The sequence below is a fragment of the Cetorhinus maximus genome, chromosome 7 (genome assembly GCF_964194155.1).
Source record: "Cetorhinus maximus chromosome 7, sCetMax3.hap1.1, whole genome shotgun sequence".
Taxonomy (NCBI): domain Eukaryota; kingdom Metazoa; phylum Chordata; class Chondrichthyes; order Lamniformes; family Cetorhinidae; genus Cetorhinus; species Cetorhinus maximus.
This window is the reverse complement of record NC_135885.1, coordinates 50,820,889-50,829,801: the sequence shown is the minus strand read 5'-3', so window position 1 is coordinate 50,829,801 and position 8,913 is coordinate 50,820,889. Positions and strand designations below refer to the sequence as shown.

The following is an 8,913-nucleotide window of genomic DNA, read 5'->3' as shown; positions in this document are numbered from 1 at the left end:
TGAAAGTATTTAAAGAGTAGGTAGATAGGTTTTTGAAATATTGGGAAGCAGAGGGCTATGAGGAGCTGGCACGAAAGAGAAGTTGAGGCCTGAGGCAGATCAGCCATGATCTTATTGAATAGCAGGGCAGGCTTGAGGAGCCAAATGGCCTACTCCTGCACCTACTCCTTATGTTCTTATGTATCCTGAGACTGAGACTCCCTGTTCTAGACCCCCCGCCAGAGGAAACATCATCCCTGCATCCAGTCTGTCAGCCTTGTCAGAACTTTAGACATTGCAATGTCTCATTCTTCTAAACTCCAGTGAATGCAGGCCTAGTTGGCCTAATCTCTCTTCATATGACAACCCTGCCATCCCAGGAATCTGGTGAACCTTCGCTGCACCCCCTCTATGGCAAGTATATCCTTCCTTGTGTAAGGAGATAAAAACTGCACACAATACTCCAGGTGTGGTTTCACCAAGGCCCTGTACAGCTGCACTAAGACATCCTTGCTCCTGTACTCAAGTCCTCTCGCAGTGAAGGGCAACATACCATTTGCCGCCTTAACTGCTTGCTGCACTTGCATGCTTGCTTTCAGTGATTGGTGTACAAGGTCTCCCAGGTCCCTTTGTACATCAACATATTCCAATCTGTCACCATTTAAATAATACACTGGCGTTCTGGTTTTCCTATCAAAGTGGATAACTTCCAACTTAACACGTTAGAACTATAGAAAAGTTACAGCACAGAAGGAGGCCATTCGGCCCATCTTGTCCATGCCAGCCCAAGGACACCCAGGTGCCCTTTCTAATCCCACCTTCCTCCACCTGGCCCATAGCCCTGCAGCTTACAGCACTTTAGGTGCAGATCCCCAAGTACTTTTAAAAAGAGTTTAAAGTTTCTGCCTCTACCACTAACTTGGGCAGCAAATTCCAGACACCCACTACCCTCTGTGTAAAAAAACGTTCTTCCTCATGTCCCCCCCTACACCTTCTGCCACTTATCTTGAATCTATGTCTCCTGGTTCTAGAATTCTCCATCAAGGGAAACAATTTTATCCTGTCCACTCTATCTATTCCCCTCCTAATTTTGTACACCTCAATCAAGTCACCTCTCAGCCTTCTTTGTTCTAAAGAGAATAACCCCAACCTATCCAATCTCTCCTCGTAGTTACACTTTTCTAACCTTGGCAACATTCTTGTAAGCCTCCTCTCCACTCTCTCCAGAGCTATTATGCCCTTCCTGTAATGTGGTTCTACTGCATCTGCTATGTATTTGCCCACTCCCTCTTTATTTTTCCTAGTCATCCTTTGCTGGTTTCTAAAATTTTCCCAATCTTCCGGCCTACCACTAATCTTCACAGCATTGTGTGCCTTTCTTTCTATTTGATACTACTCTTAACTTCCTTAGTTAGCCATGGATGTGAATCCTTCTTGAAGCATCTTTCTCAATGGAATATGTCTTTGAGAGTTATGAAATATCTCCTTAAATGCCTGTCACTGCTTGTCTACTGTCTTAACCTTTAACCTACTCCACTTTAGCAACTCTGTCTTCTTACCTTAGTTATTGCCTTTATTTAAGTTTTAAGCTAGTAGTTTCAGACCAAAGTCTCTGACCCTCAAACTGAATGTGAAATTCACCACGTTGATCATTCTTACCTAGAGGATTCTTTACTATGCGATTATCATTTAATCCTGTCTCATTATATATTACCAGGTCTAAAATAGCCTGTTTCTTGGTTGGTTTCCAAACATATTGTTTGAAGAAGCCGTCCCAAATACACTCTGAGTTCATCCTCAGGCTACCTTTGCCAGTTTGATTTGTGGCTTTGGCCTCAACCACTTCTGTGGCAAAGCTTCATGCTTAAACAATACTGTGCATTAAGAAATGTTCAATTTACTGAAAAAGTTGTATTACAACTTTTTTACTACTGCAGTGGAAATAATCCATAAATAATTTGCATAACAGTTGTTTTCCCTTTAAGACATAATCTTGGGTGATTTTATTAACTCTATGGCTTTAATGTCCTGTCAGTAATGGGATGTCCTCAACTGTGCCTGCTCTAACCTATGTTCTGTTGAAATATTTTATTGCTGCTTTTCTTGTGCGCTCAATCACTCAGACTTTCCTTGTAAATTTCTGTATGACTGAGGCAAGAAACAGAATTGTGCTTTTTTTTTAAGGAAATTTGCATATAACTGACACCAATTATGCTGAAATATTGCTGTGTGTGAATTTTGTCAATCATTTGCACCGCTGTGGAGTTACAGCTGCTGAAATCTCATTTAGCTGTGTAACAAAAGTTCACCTCTGCAAGAAATAAAGAATGTAAATTTCCTCCATTTAGGTGAATGGAGGTAATTTTATGCCCAACATTTTTGGTGCAACAGGGTCCAAAGTCAATATTTCCTATTTTTTATAGCAGTGTTTTGTTCTTTGCTGAGACCTGCACTGGAACAACTTTTTCATTCATCAGAACCTATTGCATTAAAAAGGGAAAAAATACTTACAGAAGTGCATTCACGTAAAACATGCTGTGCTTAAGGTGGATAAATGGTGGTTTGAAGCCTTCAAACTGTATTTTTCATAATGTCAATAAGATAAAGGAAGATGCTATATATTCTATACTTCCTTTGGGTCCAGATTGTTTATGCTGATTTTGTTTTACATCTGTTATTTCCTGGTGATGTATGCTAGCATGATTCTAAGGGAATTTCAACGTATCTTCCCATCGGCAAGAAACTGACATTTTTCAGCTTGAGTTCCCATTGAGTGCAGCCCAAGAAATCTTGCATTAATATCCCTATTTAAGACTTTTAATGTTAGTAAGTGTGTACTTGAATCTCTGTTCGTTTATACCCTACAATGTCAGTCACTTAAGTCTCCTTTTTTGTTTTTTCTCCTAAAACATCTGATCTTAGTTATCCACATTAAATTGTACCTGTCATCTCTTCTGCCCATTTAGCTAACCTGGCTGCCTCTTTATAAATTCTTCTGCACTTTGCTACATTAGATTGAATTCTGCTGACCTGTCTGTCTTTCTAAATTTTTGCTCATGCAAGCTTTTTTATGTTTGTTCATGATGTTGGTGATGCTTTGAGCATACAAAAACTCTTATTATGTGGACAAGTGAGTTAGGAAAAATAGTGCTGTCAGGGTTCTGACATGGAGTGTAAAAGCTCCTTTTTAAATGTCTTTTATTTGTTACACACTTGCTGTCTCAGTGCTGACTATTCCAGTCACACATTAGAATAGGTTTTGTAATACACATTCTCATAAATAATGTACAAGTAAGTGGAGGAGGGGGAGATCTTGCTTTCTATTACATGTGGTAATGTGTGCCTAAATGTTGTAAATAATGTTCAAGTTTTGGTAGAACTGTGTTTAGTTTTTGTTTGACATTGGGTGGAATTTAATGCTCCCCCTGCAGGCAGGATGGCAGTTGGGGGTGGGTTGCATAATGGGCAGGCTCCCACCACCTCCCTGCATTTCTGGTGTGGGACTGAGGATGGCCTACCATCTGGAGGCCAATCGAGGTCTCTAAGTGCTTACTTAAGGGCCTCATCCCTTGTATTCTTCTAACAACGGGCTAGAACTATGTCATGTGGGCAACTTGCCAGGTAAACCCTGGCGGGCATGCCTGTAGCCTGGTTTGAGGAGGGGTTGGGGTGGTTCGGTGGCTCCTATTCCAGAATCCAACAGAGGCACCTACTGGAGGGACCCTCGGGAAGCCAAACCCTGCTCATGAAGATGACACCCCCCTCCCCCTGCCAGTCCTCCCTGACTGGGCCTGATGATCCCACCCAACGCCTGCATTCTGGGGCTACAGTGATGATCGTTTCATGAGGCCTCACTGCGGTACCAGGAGTGGTCACCGCTGCCTGTATTGGAGAGCTGCTGGGGTTCGGGGGGAACACCATTTGCCCTGCATCAAGAAGTCCAGTGGGAAATTGCTGCCAGTGGAGCTGGGATCCCCAGTGAAGCCAGTATGCTGCCTGACAAAGATTTAATCCAAACCAGGGACTCTGAAATAGCTGCAGTGGGGGCCCTGTTGGCTCTTCAGCCAGTGGATGCAATTACTGATGTGACCATTAAATTTTGCCCATTGTTTGGCATATTTTTGTTTAAATTACTGTAATGTTGTGAAGGGGAGGACTGTTTTAAAGGAGTTACTTATTTTGGTATTGTGCAGCAATGAATTGTTACCTTGGTCTTTAACTAACTGGGTGACATTTATTCTTTCTCCTGTTGGGTTCAGTAAGTATTGATGATTTCATGTTTAATTTGTGCTTTAATTTACAGAATTGCCCAATGCCACTTCAGAACATCTTCCATACTTGCTGCAGTGTGAGCACGTCTTTTGTGGAACATGTGTAAAAGTGCAGTGTATAAACTCTGACTCTGTCATCTGCCTATTGTGTCAGGTATCTATTTTTTGTGATTATTTATTCTGCAAATTGCTGTCATTGAAAGAAAAAATGGGATTACCACTCTTCAGGCTTTGACCATTTCTGTGCCATTGGTTTCCTATATTTCTCAAGATTTCTGTGAGATGTTGTAAGATAGTAATGTTGTGGGGGCGAGGTACCTAGGGAATGATTTACTAGCTTGTATTTCTTCCTAATGTGTCCCCCTCCCAAAATAAAACGGTAGTTGGTTTCCACTTGTTGAATTCTGGTAGTAAATGGCTGAAATGGGTAACTTATTAGAGTGCAGAACTAGAGGGTGTTCCATGACTGCGCCTGGACAAGATGCTTCAAAATGTTGCACCTTTAGAGATCATGCACAAGAGTCTCAAGACTATTTTCCTAGTCTGCTCAGTCTCTCCTCTAAGATTATCCCCTCATCCCAGGAATCAGAAAGTATAACCTCCTTTTAGTAAGGAGACCAAAACTGCACACACTGCTCCAGGTGTAGGAGCTGATGACCAAAATAATCATAAAAACAAAAAACTGCAGATGCTGGAAATCCAAAACAAAAACAGAATTACCTGGAAAAACTCAGCAGGTCTGGCAGCATCGGCGGAGAAGAATAAAGTTGACGTTTCGAGTCCTCATGACCCTTCAACAGAACTGAGTAAAATTAGGAGAGGGGTGAAACATAAGCTGGTTTGGGGGGGGGGAGAGAGAAGTCGGGGGGAGTGGTTGTAGGGACAAGCAAGCAATGATAGGAGCAGATAATCTAAAGATGTCACAGACAAAAGAACAAAGAGGTGTTGAAGGTGGTGATATTATCTAAGAGAATGTGCTAATTAAGAATGGATGGCAGGACAGACAAGGTACAGCTCTAGTGGGGGTGGGGTGAAATAAGACTAACAGGGCATAAAAGGTATAAATTTAAAAATAATGGAAATAGATGGGAAAAGAAAAATCTATATAAATTATTGGAAAAAACAAAAAGGAGGGGGAAGAAACAGAAAGGGGGTGGGGATGGAGGAGGGAGTTCAAGATCTAAAGTTGTTGAATTCAATATTCAGTCCGGAAGGCTGTAAAGTGCCTAGTCGGAAGATGAGGTGCTGTTCCTCCAGTTTGCGTTGAGCTTCACTGGAACAATGCAGCAAGCCAAGGACGGACATGTGGGCAAGAGAGCAGGGTGGAGTGTTAAAATAGCAAGCGACAGGGAGGTTTGGGTCATTCTTGCGGACAGACCGCAGGTGTTTTGCAAAGCGGTCAGTTGATCCTAGCAGTCTGGATTAGAGCAGTGTTTTCTATTATTCTCTGTGATGTTCTATGCTTTTTTTTATAAATGATACAATCTTTTTCTTGTGCCAAGTATTAAGTATTTGGATAGGAGCTTTCTTAACCATTAATTGTGAAAACAGTTAAACGTTTATGAGCATGTTTTGATCTATTTGACTTTTACTTCGTTTCTAGGTCCCTACCCCTGTGGACTCAGATGCTGGAATGGAGACTCTTCCACTTGATAAATACGTTATTGGTGCATTATACACAGAAAAAATGCTGCAGAGTACAAAGTAAGATTTTATTAATATAATATGAGAAATAAAGAGCTATGGTCTGTATTTTGTGGGCAGAGATGAAGTAACTATGCTCACTGCTGACCTAGGAGAAAGTTGCCCATAAGGATCGAGTGATCTCTGTGGCACAGACTCTTTTTCTGCTGCACCTTCCATTTTGTCAGTTTAAACCTGCCTCAAGTCAAAGAGATCTCCAGGTGTAAAGAAGCAGGGTAAGCAGACAATCACATTGAATTATTTTTACAGCAACAATTAGGAGTAAAACCACTGATTTCCTTCAATTTTAATCATTTAAATTTTAGAAATAAAAATAAATCTGTGCATTCAGGATTAAAGTTGAAGTAAAAAAAATCAAATTTAAGATTTTTTATAATGGAGAAATTTGGCATTTGACAAATATAAAATTACCTTGTGCTAGTCATTAGAAACTTTGGACTCCATTTAAAAGCTGAGTTATACTTCATTATACAAGATGTAACTTTTCTAAGGGTTTTTTACAATTGTGAGACAAGCAGCGCAAGAGTGGGAATGTTCATCAGTTCAATGTCTTATCAGTTTACTGCAATCTTGAGAGACTGCAACTGTGCATCCTCTGGAGAAGTGTAGAATCACTGAGAGCAACTCTTGATTTTTGTGCTAAACTGCATGAGATTATGCCAGAAGTTGCTCTCAGTTTGAGGTGTAACAACAGTGAATATGACAATTTTGCTGTCATTACTACTGCAACATTTGAGCTGGTATGTCAGCACAATGTGTTTAAGCACTAGTCTGCTGTACCAGTGATTGAGTTAATGTTCCCACGTATTGTTCCCACCTGTTGCTTGTGAGAATTTGCTTTACGCAAAATTGGCTGCTACAGTGACTACTCTTCAAAAGTACTTCAATTGATGTAGAGTGCTTTGAAATGTCTGGTTGTGAAAAGCGTGGTATAAATGCAAGTCTTTCTCCTTTTGGATGATGTCTGCCTTGGTGGGGTGAGAGAAGAATGTTTCGAGGGGGATAACTTCTAACTATAGTAGTTGGAACCTTGGACTCCCAGCTGAAAAATAGTATATCTTAATCCCAATTTTGCTGGGAGTACTCCCTTTTTGTTTAGACCATTCCCTCACATTCTTCCTTCACAGAGAACAGTTTATTTCCCTTTTGAATGCCTATATTGACCCTGCCCCCAAACACTCACTGCGTGAAAAAGTTTTTCTTCATGTTGCTTTTGCTTTTGTCAATTACTTTAAAATCTGTGCCTCTCATTCTTGATCCATCCACGAGTAGGAGCATATCAACATTCTATTCTCTTATGGAAGATGTGGAACAGCAACTATGATTTTACATTTCTGGTAGATTAGCTAGATAATTACGTCAGGAATAGTGAGTGTATTGCTGTGATCTCTCCTTCGTATTTGCAAATCAGTCATTGAGTCATTATATGTTCCATGGCCTCCTTTGGCTGATCACAGTTGTACACTGGAGAGATTTTAATTTTCCACTTGTGCATCAAATATATGCAAGTGCCATGGTTTGTGTGGATGCGGTTTGGTGTTATCCTTGAGCTTCATGGAAGATTGAAGCAAGGGATTCTTGTGTTGGATCTTTCGCAAGGTGTTTGTGACTTCTTGTGAACTCCATTTTGCTTTCCAAGCTTCATCCAAATTGAAGTCACGTGGCTGAAGAATGTTAAAGTTAAATAATATTTTATGGTGATGCTTCTCTGTTATGTCGTGATCAGTGTCCCCGCTAAGTAGTGTGTATGTGTGGCCATATATTGGCATGGGAGGTACTGTGCAGGCCTTGTTCTGTGTGAAATACCACAGCTGTGAGAAATATTTGAAGGCACTGTGTGTTGAAAAACAGGTTGCACGTGACAAACTTTTACAGGGAACATTGACCATGATTTTTAATAGTTTCTTATCTTGGCCATGGTATTTTGAACTGAAGCCACTCATGTCTGTAGGGAAAAGATGAAAATCTTGTGGCAAATTGTTGATGGGATTATTTTACATATCTCCAAATTGTTAGTTAGCTTGACTACAATTAGCGAAACTTTGGGAACAGACCACCCCCCAGCAGGAAAGGAGTGTGTGGAGCAGGAATGACTCCTCAAATTAAGGAATTAAATCCTCAAGATCCTAGGAGAATTGAGCTCTTGTGTGATTTTGTATAAATTCACTATCAGCTCATATATAAAAGTTCTATATAGCTCACATTGTGTGTAAATTTCAGATCAATTTTGTGTTTAAATTTTTTTTCCCCCTTGTACCAGAGCTTTTACCTCATATATGAGCAATTAAATTTAAGTACTGCATGGAAATGCAATTATCCATTTCTGGAGGAAAATAATTTGTGAAATTATTCTTTCAGAATTTGAATATTCTTGTGGCTCATAGTGACATAGACAGGAAATTTACCTTTGTAAATTCTGCTGGGCACCTGACTCATGCAGACTCATACTTTGTCTCTGGTCTGATTTATTGTTTAGCTCACTTTTAACACATACAAGATTTCAAAGTATTTCATGAGGATTTGAAGATGTAAAACCTTTGAGCTTGCTGTGTACCGTTGCTCATTTTAATTGTGCCAATACTACCTTAGTAACCCTAACCTAAAATTTCTTTTGCATTTTAAATCATTTATGTTAATTATTAAGGATCAATAGCCAGGTGGCCACTGAAGGCCCTGAAGCTGCCAGTGACCAAAAGAATGAGAATGAAGACGAGCTGGATGTCACAGGTCTGGTGTTTAAGTAATATTTTGATAATTATCAAATAACTTCTCCCAGGTGCAAAGATACTTGTGTGCAAAATTGCTTTGGCATTTTGATGGACGTCTCTCTAACTGATTCACCTGTCCCACACACTGCAAACCACATGTTCAGCAGCTGATCATTCATCCATTTAATATGTGACACTGATAATATTTGAGTTTTTTTTAAACATACTTGCTAGCTCCTATTTCTATCAGA

General features: G+C 40.1%; 1 long non-coding RNA gene across 1 annotated transcript; it reads left to right on the top strand.

Annotated features, from left to right (window-relative positions):
* Window positions 1-4,280: 4,280 nt before the first annotated feature.
* On the top strand, window positions 4,281-8,665 carry LOC144682462 (uncharacterized). The gene is made up of 3 exons (XR_013577041.1): window positions 4,281-4,404; window positions 5,854-5,954; window positions 8,599-8,665. It is a non-coding gene; the product is annotated as an uncharacterized LOC144682462 (long non-coding RNA).
* Window positions 8,666-8,913: the final 248 nt, after the last annotated feature.